Consider the following 20,596-nt stretch of genomic DNA (forward strand, 5'->3'; position numbering starts at 1 on the left):
TTATTATTTCAAGAAAAGTCCGCAAACAAAAAGAAAATCGTAAATTAGTTGGGGAACCACTAAAGGTATAATAATGTAATTACAATGAAAAGTTTTGAAAATGTTTTTTTGTAAACTTTAATTAATAATTATGACAAACTCCTTATGATCAACGGCTACATGAAAGCCTTCTTGTCCAAATAACCTTCGCATCATATCTATTCTTGTTTTATTTTAAAGTAGCATTTAAAAACTAAGAGTAGTAATTGAAACTTTTTTAGGTCCAGGGAAGGTTTTTAACTATTTTGGAGAGGTCACCTCGAACTTGCCAAGAAAAATAATTACCTGTAAAGTGGAGGGTCGCCTACCTTCCCCCTATAAACATCCATCAAAAGTTTTTTTTACTTTTACATTTAAAAACTAATATTGAAAGTGGGTGGTCGACTTTCCCTCTAACCGCATTTCTTCTAGTGCCCCTAGAGGCTTTACTTTTGTTGACGTAATAATGCCATTTTTTACATAAATATAAGAAAGTAGAGGTTACAATCTGGCTTATAAAGCTTTTATAATTAAGTAAAGAAGGATTGTAGATGTATTTCATTGTCAATGTCTTATCCCTGCACCCCTTGTAAAACCCAATAAATCCAATAATATGTAACAACAAACAACTAATGACTTATCCACAAAAAAATATTTGTTTTTATGTGATTCTTTTCTCAAGTAGTTGGATGAGTTAGTGCTTTCCATCAAAATGTCTAGCGAGCACACAACTGCCCCATTTTTTTTTATATTTTTATTATGCCTGACCTCTGCGGGAGACCTTAACCCTCTGGGGCCTATACCTGAGTTGCAAATGACGTGTGGGGCCATCCTATATCCATGTAACCTAACTTATCCTGACCCAAAGTACAAAACTAACCCCTCCCTCCTTATATTTGATTTGCTTGAGGGAAACATCCGATGTGTTTTTTTTCTTGATAAAAAAAGCTAGACCAATAGCTCTGTACTTTTTAGGGAGGATTAGTATTGGTCCCTAACATTTATCTGGTAATAAATGTAATAATTTAACACTACTCTCTCAAAAATATTTCACCAAGTTTATTGGGTTGGTTTAAGGCTATTATCCAACCTCTCAATCACACATGCTTTAAACTAGAATCAAAATGCTTCACTTAAATTCATAAAACCCAATTTCTATAATTGAATAAAATAACTTTAAATGCTACTTTATAAGTTTCACTTTGTTTTTAATACTTCACTTATAATTTGTTTATTTGTGACATTATTGAGGAAATCCTAAAATTTACTGATGAGTTGGAATTAAAACAAAAATAATAAAAATCTTCTTTTTGCCCTTTCCCTTTCATTTTTACTTTGACATTATCTCTTTCTCTCTCTTTTTTGTCCTCTCTCTCTCTCTATTTTCTCCCTTTTTCCTTGCTTTCACTGCGAGACAAAGTAAGTTTGCAGATTTTGAATGCAACTGCAAGAGTGTTTTTGTAAAATCACAAAAAATTAAATCTATCAAATCTATAAAAAATTCAAAATAGGATTGTTTAGTTGTAAAGCTTTAACTAACCTCTAATTTAAATATTACCGTTTTTTTTTAAATATTTGTAAAAAAAAACAATATTTAAATTTACCCATCTTAAAAGCATTATAGCGAATCTAATCAGCAATGTTACAAGACACTCTATTAGGGATGTGGTCTGAATATCTCAAATTTTCTCTTGTAAATTTTTTTTTACCCATCTCTTTTATTTAAGTGGAATGGTTTGGCAACTGTTATCCATTTTACCTGGAGATTTTTTTATAATGCAAAATTTTTGATCTTTAAAGATTTATGTGCTTTTATCTTGAGTAACCTATCGAACTTAATCTCTAACTCTGCGGGACTGTCCAGTGCCCAATCTAATAATAAAAAAGAAACTAAATTGCCCCCTTTTTTCAATCTATTTCAAAATAAGGTACGGGGGGTTTATGTGCTCGAATAGTCACTTTAAAGAAAAGCACCATAACTTGAAACCACTTTAATTGTCCCTATTGTACGAACACTGTACTGAATAAACTGCAAGGACTAAATGTCTCCGCCCACTCATAGTATTTACCCTCCCTGTCCTTTAATTCACAGTGCAATTTACTTTGCTAGTTTTAAATAATGAATTTTGCAAAACATAGAATAATCAACATCACCAGAAAGTGTCAAAATATGATCAAACAAAAAATGAAAATGTGGTATAAAAAATTAGTAATTCTACAAAGTAATACTTCAAAGTGTAGTACTTAATCATTTTATAATCTTAAGCTGTAAATTTAAATCATTTCCTGTTGAGCAATGTTCATGTTATTAATTATTGCTAAAACTCAAATTATTTTTACAGTTCAAAAATTTATCAATTTTTCCCACTGTGTTCCATCTCCACCACCCATTGCAAAACATTGACCGTGAAAACTGCAGCTTAAAAAAAATTATGTTCATCCGTTTTTGCGGATTTTTTTTCTCAATTTATCAGTTTTTAATAATTCCCAGGAAAAAATAATGTCATCAAAGATGTTAAAAATAAAATATTATCAAATCGTACAAATATAATGCTACTTGTTTCAATTATCTATAATACAAAGTAGAACGATGTCTGACTGTTTGTCTGTGTGTCTGTCTGTCTGTTTGTTTGTAGCGAAGGATCTCGCTAACCGCTAAACCGTTCGGGTTCTCCTTTACAGGGTAGCTTCTCATAGGTCCTGGGAAGGTTTATAACTATTTTCTTGGGGGGTGGGACACCCCCAACCCCCCCCCCAAAAAAAATAAAAAAAACCCCCCAAAAAGTAATTTTTTTTTCTTTTTAAAACTAAAATTAAAATAGTGCGGTCGACTTCCCCCCCCCCCCATAAAAACTTCCCCTCCCCCCAACCCAAAGAAAATTTTTTTTTTAGATTTATTTTTTAAAATCTAAATTACAAAAAATTTGTTTGAACAAACCTCTAGGGGCGGAGCCGCTAGTAGATAAAATAGGAATATAATATTTTTATAGCTGTCCCGAATTTTTCCAAATGTAAAAACACCAAAATAAAAAAAATTCGCTTGCTTTTTAAGAAAGCCAACTTTTATGCAAAATTACGCAAAAAGTTCCCATTCAAAAGGAAATAAATTATCAATAATTTACCTTTTATTTTCATTAAGTTTTTTTATGCAATTTATTTTATTATTTTGAATTACGTGATTACAGATCATTTTGTCGAAAATGGGGGGGGGGGGGGGGGGCGGGTAAGATCGGTTATTAATTCTCCAGCTATGTCACAGATGGGACAGCACTCAGTCAACCTCCTAATTTAGCTAGGGGGTCCACAATCGTTGGAAAGAATAAAAGAGAAAAGTTTCTCATAAAATATATGTTATTTCATTTACAGAAATATTTAATTTTTAAGCAAATTCTTTTTACATTTTAAAAAATCATTCTATAAAAAAATATAACTTTCTATTTACTTGAAAACTTCGTCGAACAGCCCATCTATAATACAAAGTAGAACGATGTCTATTTGTTTGTCTGTCTGTTTGTAGCGAAGGATCTCGCTAACCGCTGAACCGATCGGGTTCTTCTTTACAGGGTAGCTTCTCATAGGTCTCGGGAAGGTTTATAACTATTTTCTTGGGGGGTGGGACACCCCTAACCCCCCCCCCAAAAAAAAATTAAAATACTCCCCCCCCCTCAAAAAAAATATTTTTTTTAAAAATTAGTTTGATAAAACCTCTTGGGGCACAGCCCCTAGAGGCTAGGGGCGAAGCTGCTAGTAAAAATATAAAGTAACTACTCTCCTAATGATTAATTTTACCTAATTATTTATTAATCGAATAAATAAATCCATGATAACTGCCTTTGTTCTCAATTGAAACTAGTTTATCTAATTGTTTGTGTGTGTTTGTTTGCTTATGCAGTAAAGGTAAACAATAGAGGGGGGAGGGGATGCAAAACTATATGTCCCCACCCCGTGGACCTTGTATAGACCTTCTATTGAGTCTTATAATATCAGCCAATAACGTCGAAAATATCAACACAGCCAAGTCGCTACAAAAGAGCAGAAAGAGATTTGCTAGCTGACGAAAAATGTTCTGGATCCAAGTAGTTGTCTGGTTTATACATCTATACTCAATACACGTATTGCCTATGCACCTTGTTGTAAAGTTCAGAAAGGAAGGGGCACTGATTTAATTAAAACTGTCCAAACAGTCTTATAAAAAACGTCCTTACTTTTAATCTATCTATATTAGGGTTCATTTTGTGTTTACATCAGATTATCGTCCAATGCCTTATCCCTCTTGAACTCTGAGAAAAAGATTTTTTTAGGAAAGCAGCTGCTTCATAATTTACTCCAGTGCGTCGTTAGTATGTTAGCATTAACTTTGTTAGTAGCGAAGCTACTCTATAATTCACTATGTCCGTCCGTCAGTCCGTCAGTCCGTAACGCTATGGGGGAAATGGGATTTACTCAGCTCCTATAAAAGATAGAATGCTGAATTTTTTTGACAACATTCCCATTATTAAGGAGCACAATTGACTATAAAACATCATTGGTGGTCGGACCGCTTTTTAGCAGGTTTTAGGCTATTTTTATATTTTTCACATTTTTCTCCATATCTCTAGTGTTTATGGTCCGATTTTCAAAATTTTTTTAGTTATAGATATCAAAATTAAATTTCCCGTCGTTTAAAGAAAACAACGTAGAAGGCCAGACTGCCTTTTTAGCAGGTTTTAGGCTATTTTTATATTTTAACATTTTTCTCCATATTTTCAGTGTTTATGGTCTGATTTTCAAAATTTTTTCAATTATTGATATCAAAATTAAATTTCCCGTCTTTTAAAGAAAACAACCATGACGGGCAGACTGCCTTTTTAGCAGGTTTTAGGCTATTTTTATATTTTTCACATTTTTCTCCATATCTTCAGTGTATATGGTCCGATTTTCCAATTTTTTTAAGTTAAGGATATAAAAATTTAATTTTCTGTCGTTTTAAGAAAACAACCATAGCGGCCAGATTGCCTTTTATCAGGTTTTTGGCTATTTTTATATGTTTTACATATTTCCTCATATCTTTGTTTTTTTTTATCCAACTTTTTTGGGATATCAGGATCAAAATAATTTTCCCCATTGTTATGTGCATCTTTAATGTAATTTACTTTGACCATCGTCATCATACAAAATAAAACAAGGTATCGTGTTTATTTTATCCAATAAATCTATTCTTGATTTTAATAAATACCCTTTAAATCTACTTGTACGTATTCCCATCTATGATTTTTGTGCTTCGCTACTTATGGATGTTGTCATCCTTGTTTTAATCATCTTTAAACTTAAATAAATTTCTACTTTTTCTACTCTATATTCAGTTTTGTCTCTGCGTCTGTAACGATATGGGACAAATTTAAATTTTTGCTATTCCTCTTTCTAAATGGCATACAGTATACGCCTTACTTAGTCCGCCAGTCTGTTGGCAAGGTTTCGTTATTATGCACTTTATCCTTCTGGTTTTTTCTTTTACTTTTTTATGACCACTGAACCTCTGCTCTATAACTTTGTCCATCCATGAAATGTTGTGCTTCGCTACTTATGAATGTTATCATCCTCAGGTTTATAACTAAATAAGAAGTGCAGCTACTTTACAATAACATTCTAACGGATACACTTAACAGAATCATATTTATTAATTGCCATTTGCATCAGAGTTTTTTTTCAGTAGGTTCCCCTTACCAGGTTAAAATAAAATCATAAGAAGATATAATACCACCTAGTTATCAAAGCTTCTTAGTACTAAGTAGAACATATGTTGCGTGTTAAATAATAATTAAAAGATACTTACTTTTTGATTAACACAGCATATATCTTCTGAAAACAAAAAAGAATAATAGTTATTCACCGCATCGTAATATGCGGAAAGTAAAATAAAAAATCATAGTATTTTAAACAGTTTTCTTTGCCCCGAGGGGCCAAAGGACCCGTCTAAAAAAGCTAGTGTTAATTTTAAGATAATTATTTTTATATTCGTGAAAAATTGCCTTTAATACGATGCTATACATGATTTTTCAATATGACTAAGAACCGTTTCTAATCCAACTAAAAGTCTAATATTACTTTAAAGATCACAATTTGGCTAAAATAAGCGTAATAGATTAAATAGATAAATTTAAATTTTCACTATTTACACCTTTATTATAAGATACAATATCTTAAATTAACTGATAAATTATCTATTTATCACTTATATGACTTTGTAAACTTTTGTTTACTTGATTTTATTATACATAGATATTTTATATAGGATAGATATATGTATTTTACGCTTTTTAGGTATTACTCATGTTTTAAGTTTTATATATTATCAAATTAAAATAAATCAACAAGTTAAATAGAATAAATAAGAACAAATAAATGACTTAAATGAAATATAATTTATTTTGTAGGTATTATATTCCCCTGCAATAGAAAGCAAAAGATTTTGGAACAGGGCCAAAATTTTTGAGATCGAAAAGGATTTGATAATTGGGGAATAGAGATAGGCCTCATAGATCATAGTTCATTAGTTCATTTTCTTTTCAGGGATAAGATAATAGGCAATAAATTAATATACATCCCCCAATGATGATAAACTAAATTACCCTTTCTGTTGATTAAACACTACTAGTTTAGAACCAGTAAATCAAAATTCGATAAAAGAACCCAAAGTTTTTGAGCTAATAATTAAGGTAACATGGTTATAAAACTTTGGGTACCAATGTAATTTAAGGTGCTTTGTCCTCTCCCTCCCATATTTCTTTTAATCAGGGGATGACATGCTCCAAGTAGTCCGAGAATGTACGTACATTTAAAAATTAAAATTGTTTTGAAATGATTAGTTAATATATAATTTTTAAGAAACTCTTTGTTTTAAAAATTTTATCAAATTAAACATTTAATAATACTCTAAAAATAACTCAGAGTACAAAATATGTTATGTACAATAATGGACCATGAATTCGCTAGTCATCTTGGAAAGGAAATTGCCTTCTTAAGATAATCAATTTATTTGAATATTATTATTCAAAATTTACTATAAATGAAATATCATGCAAAAGTCAAAATTATTCTGATTTTACTAAAAACTTAATAGTAAAATGTTGTACAGTAAAAATTATGCAAGACAGCTTTATAATTATTTGATTATAAATCAAAATCTAAAATAAAATTATGACATTTGCAACAAATGAAAGTGTTATACATAAAACGAACGTACCCAATTTATAGGGTATAGATGCATCACTGAATTTAGTTTCTTTCAGTCTAACTATATCTCTTTTATTTCCTGAAATATGAAGTCTTGGGATTTAGATATTAGATGATAAAAATGGATAAAGTCTAAATCAAAACATTGTCTAGAGTAATCGAAAGGTTGTAGACTTGTGCATGGTAATAAGCTGCACTTTCTATGGGTCTAGGTATTCTTTCTGCCCATTAATTGTCTAGCACCGGACATAGCAGCAATATGAACCATTTCTTATTAGACTATAAAAGTTTTTTTAATTTTTAATCAATATAATAGGTTTGAAATCTGCATAAAATTTTAAGGATTTTTTATAAAATTAGTTTTTTTATATAATTCTTTATTTAAAGGCGCAAATACAAATTAAGTTAAATAATTTTGAGATCTGTGATTGGTGGATTGAAAACTATCTGCGCTCTGATTGGAGAAGCTTAAGTGACGTACATCATTCAACCAATTAGAGCGTAGGTAGTTTCCAATCCAGCTATCCTATTGGTCAAAATTTATTAACTTAAATCGTATTTGCGCCTTTAAATAAAGAATTATATAAAAAACGAATTTTATAAAAAAATCCTTAAAATTTTATGCAGATTTCAAATCTATTATATTGATTAAAAATCTTTACAACTTTTATAGTCTATTTCTTATGTCTTTAGTCATTATGATTTGCAATTGATTTCAGATTTGCACTTATCCGACAAATTTTTACTCAGAAGTCGCGGTTGATCATAATTTAGGCATACATGTAAATTAGACACTATACTTTGTGTAAATAAATATATTTTTTAGAACGTTGAATCCATATTTTTATTAGATGCAATATTAGAGTAAGTGACTCAGAGTCTAGAAATGTATGAGAGAACAAAAATAAATTTATTCACAACTCAACCGTATGATTAGTTATTTTTTTTTATTTTATTAATAACTTTGACTGACCGCCTGTCTATGACAATTTTATTAGAATGTAGGGTAATTAGGCTTACTAAAAGGATTTATTAGATTTACTTTTGCATTTCGGAAATTGTTTTCTGTGATTAATAAGTCACTTAACAATAAACAAATTTTGTATGATTGTATATCATTTTTTCTATAATAAAATAGGAAGATGAGACAATCTTCTTATTGTGAAAACTTACTTATACTTATTACCGACCACCGACTGCAGATAAACTTATTCTGCAAAAAAATTATCAATTAGGGGACTTGCACAAATTTTTTTAGCCCTCTAGCTCTAATAGGAACTGAAATAATAGGGTGGGGGGGGGGGCGTTTAACGCCCTCCTCCCCGACCAATTAAGGTGCGGCAAGGGGCCCGACAGTTAAGGGTTAAAAGCAGGGTATGGCAGCCGCAATGCAAGAAATAACGTATCACATTTTTTAAAAATCAGTTGGAAGCCCAAACGTGACCTTAAAATGTACAGCCTGTATACTGTTTATATGGTCTTTTAAAGATTTATATTAATTCTTTATGAACTAAAATGTGCAAAATGATAAATTTCTAAAATTGATTATCTATTGCACTTTTGTAATCAGTATTTTTGTAGCTATTGACCTTTGTCTTTTCAAAACTTGCATACATTCATGGACTTCTGGGTATTTATCACTAAAATCACATAATATTAGAAACTAGCAGTTGCCCCTAAGCGTATAGGGGCTATGTTTTTGAAAGGATAGGGCTGGGAAAGGCAGAAAAATAGCCTAAAGCCACCCAAAGACTTACATATGAAAATACAATAGCGTAAAACCATCTTAGAACCTATTTAAAGCTTCCCTGAAATTGGAACCTAATCGATTAAATGGTTATTGAAATCTTAAGCCACTTTATATTATAGAAAATAAATCTTTTCCAAATTAAAAAATTATCAAATTATAAAATGCTTGAAAATATTAGGAGTAGAATAAATTGTCTTATATTTCTTTATATCTTGAAATTACTGTTGTAAGTTTTGTTTACAATAACTTCCTCGCTGCGACACAGGCAATTTTGTTTGATCGATTATTTTATTTTCTGTATAGGAAAAAAAAATTTCTTTAAATAATACTTTTCTTATTATTAATCAAATAAATCTATATATGTAGTTATTTTTCATTAATTTTATATCAACATTGTTAAAATAAAAGTTTTAAAAAGGGAAAATAATCATGAAAAAAGATTTTTAAATAGTTGAAAACAGGAAAACTGTGAATGTCGTCTTAGAATAATCTAAACCTTAAGAAATTTTTCTTTTCTTCTATTTCATTTGTAAAATAAATGTATTAAATATAGATATAACTATATAGCACAGGGTCAACGGGGTGGGGACATACATTTATTTAACCCCATTCCCCTCTATTGTTTTACTTTATTATTAGTAAATGAAAACATGTATTTCTGTACTTTTTTTTAATTACCAATTGAATTCTTGTGATTACTTTACTACTATGGCCAATGAGCATCCAGTATGCAATCAGTAAGTCCGATATAAATTGATATTCTGCTTTGACACTACTAATAAAATGAACAAAACAATGAACTTTTTAAAACCTAAACTATATGTTAGTGGTCATTTTAATTTTTCGTACTCAGACTGCTCGGTATCTATCACCAAAAGGGTATATTCTGAAAAGAATTATATCTAAGGGAGGAGGAGAAATTGGAGTGTAAATTACACTGGTGCCGAAATTTTATAAACACTATTCTCATTCGTTGGCTTAAAATCTGTGGGTTCTTACATGAAATTCACGTATTGGTCAGTTTGTTCATCCATTAGTATGGGAGTAAAGTTGGTGAAAGGGAGGAAATGGTTATTTTAGCCCGCTGCGAGTTTCACTTTTTTAAATAACACAAAATTCTGTGTTAAAATCCAAGTAATAATATATCCATTTGTCTTACATGAATTATCACGAGTACAAATACTAAACAGATTTTCATTTTTTTACACCGTGTCTCTGTGGTATCCGCCTAGGGTAAATGGCAGACACCAGAGTTCGAATAAAGACTACGGCAGTGTGAACAGACGTGGACACCTATACTATAGAGAAGCTACGCTTCTCTAGCAATCACTAAATAATAAACATAGTCTATTCAGTTGTTTCTTTATTGCAGGTTTAAGGATAACTAAAGTTGTACAACATAATATAAATACATATGGATTAGGAATAAAGATAGTTAAAGATAAATCATACAGTAAAACATAGATAATTGCAATGGTTAGGTAGATGGCTATCCCTGTCTGGGGCAGGCAGGGTAGCCCATGGAACAGCACAATAGGTAGATAAGCATAGAGGGGTTGAGTGGTAGGTCTGGGTACTGAAGAGGGAAGGTTTGATGAATAGCCCATGGAACAGCACAATAGGTAGATAAGCATAGAGGGGTTGAGTGGTAGTTCTGGGTACTGAAGAGGGAAGGTTTGATGATTACTTTGACAACAACAGTCTGTGTGGGGGTGATTCTATCAGGTGAGGGAAGGCTTAGATCCTTTATCCTCAGGGTTGAGGTGGTGCTGATAACTTGGTGGTTGAAGGGGAAGGTTCTGGTGCTTAAGATGGGAGAGGGAGGGGTAACACCCCTCCCTCCATTTGCAGGACAACTGAGAGATGAAATCAGTACCGTTATCTGACATATTTTCAGGTGGCTTTACAATTGTAGAATAACAGGATTTAGCTGGGTGCGTAGCATCACTATAATGTCTTGGTTTCTACATGGTCCAGAGTTGCCGCATACCACAACTCTCCCCTCGGAAGGCTGGGAGGGGTTGTCTGCACCGCCAGACTTCCGACAGTGGTTGCGGCCTTCAGTTTGTTGTCCTTGTGGAATGGGTCCGCCAGGCTACCAGTTGCTGGACGGTGGTGGACTCCAGCCCTCCCCAGGTCGAACGGAATCTGCTATATCTGCTGGAGTAGCTGGTCCTGTTGGATATTCTGGCCGTTGGATGTGTACCTCTGAGGCCACCCTGGCAACCTCCAGGGGTGGCACAGCACATGAGGGGGCTTGGACCAACAGCCGCCTGGTATACACCTCTTCAGGTTTCTCCACTGGGCTGGTGGTCTCCATCGTGTTGGTCACCTTGCTGCTGGCAGGCTGGCTACTGGATGCAGGCGCAGCTTCTTCGCCCTCGGGGCTGGTCAGGTTCATTCGGCTTCCAGGGTCTCTGTCAACGCGGGCAGGTGGTGGTTGCCATACTGTAGGAGCGTTGCCTCCCTCAGGCTCATCCTGGCCATTGGCAGGGTGGTGCATGGCAGTCCGACCGGCGGGGTAGGGGAAGGTAACAGTCCATTCTTTATGCCGGAGGCTGTCTTGGATCTGCAAGGGTGGCTCCGCTCTAGTTGGCTGGGAGACAGGCCCATCCACGGCCACTGCTGCTGGTGGACTGGAGGCACAAGGCTCCGGATTTCCTCCCCTAGCCTGAAGGGGTCCAGGCACATTGTCTCCATCTTGGGTAGACATAATTGTTGGGGATCCTCTACTTCTATGGTTAGGCTCGGCACTTGGCGCATCTAGTTGTGTTACTCCCCAGGCAGCGGTCAAAGCTTCTTCAGTTTGGCTGGTAATGGCTGATATCCTGGCTCCTGGGGCAGATGCAGGGGGCGCAGGCAAGTTTGGCCCAGCCCAAACTTCCTGGTACACCAGTGCAATACAATTACCCTGGCTTGGTTGAGGGAGGTAGACAGCTGGATGCAGTTGAGGGTGAGGGACAGCTGGACTCTCCCTGCTGGCTGGGGGCTCTGGCTGGCTGGGGGTGACGGGTGTCACCCCTTCCTCTGGGGCTGCGGGCTCATTCCGGGGTCCAGGTATCTCGGTGGCGGCGACGGTTGTCGCCCCAGGCACCAGTGTGGGGGCGCTGGATAGCACCCCCCAGTCTTCACAGGGGTCCAGGTCTCTCGGTGGCGGCAACGGTTGTCGCCCCAGGCACCAGCGTGGGGCGCTGGATAGCACCCCCCAGTCTTCACAGGTGGCGGCGACGGTTGTCGCCCCAGACATCAGCTTGGTGGTGCAGGGAAGCACCTCTTGTTCCTTCCAGGTGGCGACGCCGGTTGGCGTCCCATACATCGACTCAGACTCGCTGGCTAGCGCCTCTTGCCTCTCCCACTCGGCGGCCGCCAGGGCCTCCCCGTACACCGTCCCGGTGGCGCTGGGTAGCGCCCCTCGGCTCTTGCTGGGGGTGACAGGGGTTACGGACACCGGTCCCCTGTGGTTGAGGCTGAGGTCCAGGCCAACCCGGTTGGGTTCAGCCGCTCCTCCCAGCACGTTGATCCTGGCCACTATGGTCCCAATCTGAGACACAGACTCCTGGGTAGCCGCGGCCCCAGCAGCGGCAGCTAGTTGGGGTGACGGCTGGGCATCTCCCTCCAGGTGGACCTGGGTGGCAGACTGGTTGCATGCAGGTTGTTGGGCGGCCTGGTGTTTCTTCATTGCCTGGTCCCAACCGGTTCTACACTTGGCGGCTGTGTGGCCGTTGAAGCGGCAGTGCCCCTTCGTCCAGCTGGGTCCCATCAGGCCGGCTTCCCCAGGGTGTATCAACCTGCCAGGTCTCTCCTCCTCCAGTTGGGGCACCAGCTGACAAACAGGGTCTCCCCTACTAGGGGTCAGGCGGTGCTGGGCTGCTTGTGGTGGCTCCTTGGTTACATTCAGCCTCCTCCCCATACACACAGGTTCTTTCCATCCAACAGCGGCTCTCCTCCCCTGGGTGGCGAGGCCAGCCTCGGCCTTAGCTTCTGCAGGTGCTTCTCCACATGAGGGATCCTGCCTCTGGGTATGCCAGGTAGTTGGTAGCAAAGGCCGTAAATGGTGCCAGTCGGAAAGGGGGCTATGATCTCTGGGGGGTACCTGTGGCCAGTGTGTGGACAGGTACCCACAGGTGGACCAGCAAGGCCCAGAAGATGCCATACTGATGGTAGCCTGAACTGTATTCCGGACTGTCAGCAGACTGTTGGTAGCCACCTGAGTTGGGCCAGAGTTGCCAGCTGGTATTGCGTCCCTGCCAGGCTCCGTCAGCTGCTGGTGGGGAGCCCCTGCGGTGGTTCTGGTTTTGGCAGGGGGTGGCCTTCTTATTGACTTCCCTAGTTGGAGCTCTGCATCCTGGTGGGCCTCCATCTTCAGCAGCATGGGGGAACTTGGCTGGGACAGGTGCAGTGGTTCAACAGAGTAGCGGCATCTGGTCTTGGAGTGTGGGGGAACAGCCTCACTGCTGCTGGTCAACCCTGCTCCCTCCGTGCTGGGTAAAGTCTTCCACTGCAGCAGGTCACCAGTCCCCATCCTTAGGCCGGTCCCCAGTCGTTCCATGCCTGGGGGCTCCCAGGGAGGCTTGGGTGGCGGCTCCCCCACCCCCAGGTACGCTCCGGGCATCTGGGTGAAGAGCCTATTCCCCTGGGACAGCTCCCCATCCTCCAGATTGGTGAGGCCAGTGCCAGGGAGGACCTTTCCACCCCAGAAACAGGTGGTACTGGCCCTAGGGCTGGGCCCCTTTGGAGTCTCAGTTCTGGTAGTAGTGTCCATCTTGGGGCTGGCCACTAAGTCTCTGAAGCTTGTCACCTTCTCATTAGGCTCAGTTGCATCGTTCAACACCCCCAGGAGGACACCTACAGGTTCAGCAATCCCCAGTCCAGTATTGCTATTTCTCGTGCGTTGAGCACCAACTGAACAGGAGCTGTGCAGCGGACATTCAGTCACCCTCCCAGACAAGGGCATCTCAGGGACCAGGGGTCTGTTATCTGGCATGTGTTTGATGTTCACTGTACTCAACACAGTAGGCCAAAGTAATAACAGAAGCAGTATCGTGTAGGAAGAAGCAGAGAGTGGTGGGGTACAGATGTTGGTGGTTCTGGTCCAAATGAAGACTTCTGTCCACCACAGTGTCAGCAGCAGGCCTAGGCACACAGTTAATGCCCAATCATGAATGTCTTCTATTTCCGCACGTCGGGCTAGGGGCTGCCAAGTTCTTATCTTGTAGATGTAGGAGCAGAGTAGAGTAGCCGCGCCGCAAGGAGGTTCGAGCCGGCTCACCCCTAGTATAAATACTATAGCTGTGTAATTAGGGTGGTAGTCCACGTAGCCGTAGGCTCGGTCCTCCTGGCTCAAGAGTTTCTGTGGCTGGCGCGTCCCCATGATAAGTAGCAGGGGGTTGGTCTGTTGGTGCCAGCGTCTTGTTTAACTGTTGAGCCTGAGTTGTTCTCCTTTCCAGTATAGCTCTTGATTTCTGTGATAACCAGCGGATCTTAGCTTAAAGGTAAAAGGAATATGTGAGGTATCCACAGATGTCTCTAGGAGCGTATCCGCTGGTAGATATATGGATAGGTAGGCTAACTATATATATACATATATATGGCTACACTCCCATATATATATATACGTGTATAAGAATATCCCCAGAGCTAGCTAGCTTTCCTCCTTGCTCCAAAAAAAATCACGCTTCCTCTGTATATAGTTCACAACTATGAGGTCGATGGTCCAGGTACACACCACCACTGCCCAGTGTGGGGCATCAAGTCAGGCTATGTCCACAGGGTGGGCGTACTTTCGTTCAGTTACCATATCAGTTTCCAGTGTTGTATGGTGAGGTTAGTATTCACTTACTTGCACCCATGATACAAAAAAACAACACTATTTGTCACTTGGGTATTTATATATATACATATATTTGTTTCACTAACCACTCAGTTTTGAAGTAGAGTTGGCAGGGCTAGGAAGATGTTGAGGGTCTGAGCGGGTTTAAGGAACTGGTTTAGTTTTCCTTATCACACTGTAGATAGGGAGGGAGGAGCTTGCAAGTTTTTCTCCTAAAAAAATATCTCTGTTGTATGCTATAGAGTGGCCCCTCTCCTGTGTGTGTGTGTGTGTGTGTGTGCGTGAAATCTCCTTTCCGTGCAGCGCGCTTACGCACCGTCAATCCGCGCACACAGATAAAACGCGCACTTATCCCTCAACTCGCTCTCTCGTTGGTCCGCTTTGTCCGTTGAACTTTATGATATTTCCGCACTCCGTTGCGCTACCCGTAAATGGCGCTCTGTGTTCCCGGTCACTAGCTCCACACCGGGGGCGGACTTAGTCAAGTGTGGGTAGGAGGGGGGAAGCGTGTGAGGGGACGGGGTAAATCCGTCCGTTCCCCCTGTGAGGAAGGGGGGGAATGCCGTGGGTTTGAGGTAGCTGTGTAATGAGGTAATGTTGCCCTCTCTCCTTAATCCTAGGTTTATTTTTATATCACCTTGATTGTATTCTCTTCAATGGAGAGTGAGCCCCTCCCTTTCCTCTGAAATAAGGGGTGTATTGTTGTTGTGCTGTAGGCTTGAGGTAATTAGATTGTGTATCAGGGCATTTGTTATATTACATCTAGCTTCTATTTTTGTCCTTATCACAATTACATAACAGATTTGTTTACCAACCCTGTTCTATTTTTAGCTGTTATCACAATACACAGTAAATCCAAGCCTGTTCTATTTTTAGTTTTATCACAACACAACAAATTGTTTGCCAATCTTTGCTCATAAATCTATTGTTTAACCATCACACCAGGGTGGTAATCCCTGCAAATGTGATATAATATCTGTTTTTCTAGATGGGTGGCTGCGTTGTAGCCTCTCAGGATACTTGGAGTTGACGTAGTTTTCTCTGCTTTGGTGCACTACACTCGTATGTTGGCTCGCAGCTCGCAGCTATGTGGCGTGTTTCAGCCTATCGGCGGCAGGGAATGTCCCGTCCTGCTAGCGCCGCTTGCAGCTATGTGGCGTGTTTCAGCCTATCGGCGGCAGGGAATGTCCCGTCCTGCTAGCGCCGCTGATCCAAATCCGGCTGATGGCGGCAGGGAATGTCCCGTCCTGCTAGCGCCACTGGTTCGGATCCTGCTATCTCTTGCAGTAAAGTTGGCCTATTTTCAGCCGTTTACACTTATTTGGCTTGTTTCAGCCGGTCCGCAGGCCTGTTTCAGCCTTTTGAGCGCTCAATTCTCCGTTAGATGTCGGCGCTTCTCGCGGTTCTTCGTCAAGTTTCGCTGTCTCGCTTCCACAACTGCCGGATGCAGAGTTAGACTTTGCTGTCCAGGGTGGGTAATTCAGGTTGCTTGTGTCAGTTTTGCCAGTTTCACTGCTGGGAGTACCTTAGCCTCAGATGCGCGTCTGCTCTACACTTGTGGTTCGCCGTAATCTCACACAGCTGTCACCAAAAGTTGTGGTATCCGCCTAGGGTAAATGGCAGACACCAGAGTTCGAATAAAGACTACGGCAGTGTGAACAGACGTGGACACCTATACTATAGAGAAGCTACGCTTCTCTAGCAATCACTAAATAATAAACATAGTCTATTCAGTTGTTTCTTTATTGCAGGTTTAAGGATAACTAAAGTTGTACAACATAATATAAATACATATGGATTAGGAATAAAGATAGTTAAAGATAAATCATACAGTAAAACATAGATAATTGCAATGGTTAGGTAGATGGCTATCCCTGTCTGGGGCAGGCAGGGTAGCCCATGGAACAGCACAATAGGTAGATAAGCATAGAGGGGTTGAGTGGTAGGTCTGGGTACTGAAGAGGGAAGGTTTGATGAATAGCCCATGGAACAGCACAATAGGTAGATAAGCATAGAGGGGTTGAGTGGTAGTTCTGGGTACTGAAGAGGGAAGGTTTGATGATTACTTTGACAACAACAGTCTGTGTGGGGGTGATTCTATCAGGTGAGGGAAGGCTTAGATCCTTTATCCTCAGGGTTGAGGTGGTGCTGATAACTTGGTGGTTGAAGGGGAAGGTTCTGGTGCTTAAGATGGGAGAGGGAGGGGTAACACCCCTCCCTCCATTTGCAGGACAACTGAGAGATGAAATCAGTACCGTTATCTGACATATTTTCAGGTGGCTTTACAATTGTAGAATAACAGGATTTAGCTGGGTGCGTAGCATCACTATAATGTCTTGGTTTCTACATGGTCCAGAGTTGCCGCATACCACATCTCCATTTACCATGTTTTTTACACATGATCATGTCATGATAATATGATACTTTATATACTCAAACTCATAGTATATTCTATTTACAAAAGTAAAAGGATGCGCGTCTGTCTTTACAAATATGTTTTTCCTTGAAGGCTCTTGATTATAAGTCTCAGAGAGGTTTTTATCTATTTTTGAAGAGGGTTATCCTTTTCCAAGAATATCTCTGAAAAAGGCGAAGCTACTCTGTAATTCAAAATGTCCGTCTGTCCGTCCACTATGTTGGAGGCAAATGCATTTTTTTCGTCTGCTGTTTATGATAGACTACTCATCTCTTTACAAAAGAGAATCAAACAACTTACTTGATACGTCAGTCGTTCGCTCCTCATTGTATTTTTTAAAAAGATTTAGTATTTTAGTATTATTGTATCATTCCTTCTTTCTGTTTCTTTTTTTGACTGTTGCTTTAAAACTCACTTTCTCAGTTTGTCCAACCGTGGTCTTTTATGCTCTGCTAATTAAAGAAAGGTTATATTAGGTATTGGGTCGCTCCGCAGGGTTAGCGTACCGAAAGTTTGGGGACCCCCTCCCCCTTCCCTCCCCCATTCAGCGGTCAGGAATAGCGAAAAACCATATCATCCCCCCCTCCCCAATTATATTGTTAAAAAGTGGGGGAGGATTCAATGATCAACAGGTACTTTGTAGGAAAGCCTCTAATTAGCTTTCCTGACGATAGTTATGTGTTGATATAATGCGAGATCCAAGTCTGACAGGGATATAATTCATAGAGTGACTGTAAATTACACAGGTGCCCAAAGTTTTATAACCACGTGTTTGAATTAAAAAACTCAAAAAAAATTTGAATCGTTTTGGAATTTAATTAGTTGATTCAAAACTGGTAGTGTTCAATTTTTTCAATTAACAATTTTAATCTACAATAGGGGAAATTTGTTATCATCGCATAGGATTTAGCTTTTATTTCTTGCTATCCCTGGATATATTAAGACTATGAAACTAGGAAGTGTATCACGCGTGCTACATAACAAAAGTTCAAAGATAAATGCAAAGATCAAATTGTTGCCTGAAAACTCAGGGACAGGGAAATACTTACTAAAACTAAACTAAAAAGATTTTCTATTACAGAATAGCTGTTTTTAAGTATTCATTCGAAACCGATTAATATCCGCTTGATTAAAATCGGTTCTGGGCCATTCTGAAAAATAAGTGTATCGTATTACAGACAACTTTCTACGAATAATAAGATAAAATACAAACTTGTATAAAATTTTATAATTTTTATTTTATCGATTTTTTTTTTTGTTGGCTATACCTTATTCTTGAAAAAGACACCACCCCCAATCTCCCACCGCTTATACCCATATTTAAAAAGCCACTTAGTTATAACCCTCCTTCTATCTTTTATACAAAAAAAAAGAGATAGACCACACCACTTTTATTTGTCTGTTAAGGGTTCATATACAACTAGCGTCTGAACCCTTAGCTTTAGTAATAAAATATATAAAAACTTGACTTTTATTCAGCTTGAAAAAAGAACTAGTATACTTGTCTATATCTCTGGATTTATAAAAAAGATATTTCCTTATTTTTTACAATTTATTTAATGTTATTAAAATTTAAGATTTGAAATTTATGTACGATGCATTTCTATTTTTAACCTCAAATTGAAAGATTTAAATACTTGTAACTTGTGTCATGTTTTCTAATAAAGTGAAATTTGCTTTAAGCTAAAATGACGATGAAACATCGAAACCCTTTTACCCCATCCCTTCCCTTTCTACTGAGACAATTTTTACCATATCATAAAATTTACGGATATATTTATGTCCTGTCCATATAAGCAACCTTAAACCCCCCTAAAAACAAATATTTTAATTTGTTGACGGGTAATAAAAATCTGAAAATTAAAATGACGCAAATGACGCAAATTCTGACGCAAATTCTGAACGCAATTCTCACGTTTATCTAAAAATGCAACATATAATAATAGCTATTAAAACAATTTTCAAGCATAACTTTTATCTTATTAGGATAACAATAAAATAAGAAAAATATTTTTACCATATGAAATTCGTGATCAAACACCTAATTGAAAAAAAATACAAGACATAGCTTTTATGTTAAGAAAGACTAGGGGCAACGGACGCCCCCAAGAAGCCTCTAGGTGTTCTTAAGGCGGGAGGGGGATAAGTCAACCGCCCTCCTACTTTTTAACTGAGTTTTAATAAGAAATATTCAGAAAAAAAATTTGGGGGTGTGATTTTAAATTGGGAGGGTGGAGATACGCTCTCCCAAAATAGTTAAAAACCTTCCCTGTACCTAAAAAAAGCTTAATTGCAAAGGAAAACCAAACAGATGTCATTTTTTAACAATTTTATAAAAAAAAACATTGGCGCACTTGTATAAACACCTTATCGCTAACAAGTTTTGGAATAGATAATCCAGAACCATCCAGTTCAAAGGGAATGCAGAAAGAGAGGGGGTGATTCTAGTTTGAAGACATCCGAAAATAGTTATGATCGAGATCTTCCTTCATCTTTAATTTTACCCAACCCTCTAAACTACCAAAAATTTGTTTGATGGTCCAAAAAGATAAACGCCCACTCCTAAAATCTTCGAATCCATAGGTTAATTTTAGCGCATTTCTGGTAACGCAAAGCTTGGAGAAAGAAAAAAAGCAAGGAAATCCTTTTGTACCTTTGATATATTGCTTGATTTTAATGATGATTCATCTATTATACATGGCTTCATATCTCGAACTATTATGTGTATAATCTATGAAGTACAATTAAGCTTTTTCTTAAGTACGAAAAGTTTTCATATGTATATTTTTACAATTAGATTCTTATTTGTGATTGATTTCAAGGTTGTGTTTTTGTGTTGGTTAATTTATGTAATAACAAACTTTTGTCTGGAGTGGTTAAAAACCGTTTGACAGAATGGTGTTCTTCTTCCCAGGCTTGCGTATCTTTCGTATAATAGTTCTTTTTTTATTTTGAGAGGTTGTATGTGTGGTATTCGGCAACCGTGAGCCATGCCTATGGCACCCCTGATCTAGGGTTCGGTGGAGGGTCAATGGCCCTCCCCCGAGTCCTGGGGAAGGGGTCTAGCGACCCCCTCCCTATGCTTAAAATTAATGATTGAATCTGTCATGTTTATTATGGTTAACTGTATTCTTAATTCTCCCCCACCCTTTTCAGGGATGGGGGATCATTATTGCCCAAACTGACCATTGTACATGTATTATGATGCTTTTATGTTATGATTATTTATTCCTATCCATGTAATTATTGTTTGTTGTATATAGCTTTAGTATCTTTTAAACCTTCAATAAAGTGACAACTGAAATAGATGTTGATCATTATCTAGTGAATGCTAGAGAAGCGTAGCTTCTCTATAGTAAGGTGTCCACGT

Source organism: Acartia tonsa, chromosome 12, assembly GCF_053477335.1.
Source record: "Acartia tonsa isolate MP-2025a chromosome 12, ASM5347733v1, whole genome shotgun sequence".
Lineage (NCBI taxonomy): Eukaryota > Metazoa > Arthropoda > Copepoda > Calanoida > Acartiidae > Acartia > Acartia tonsa.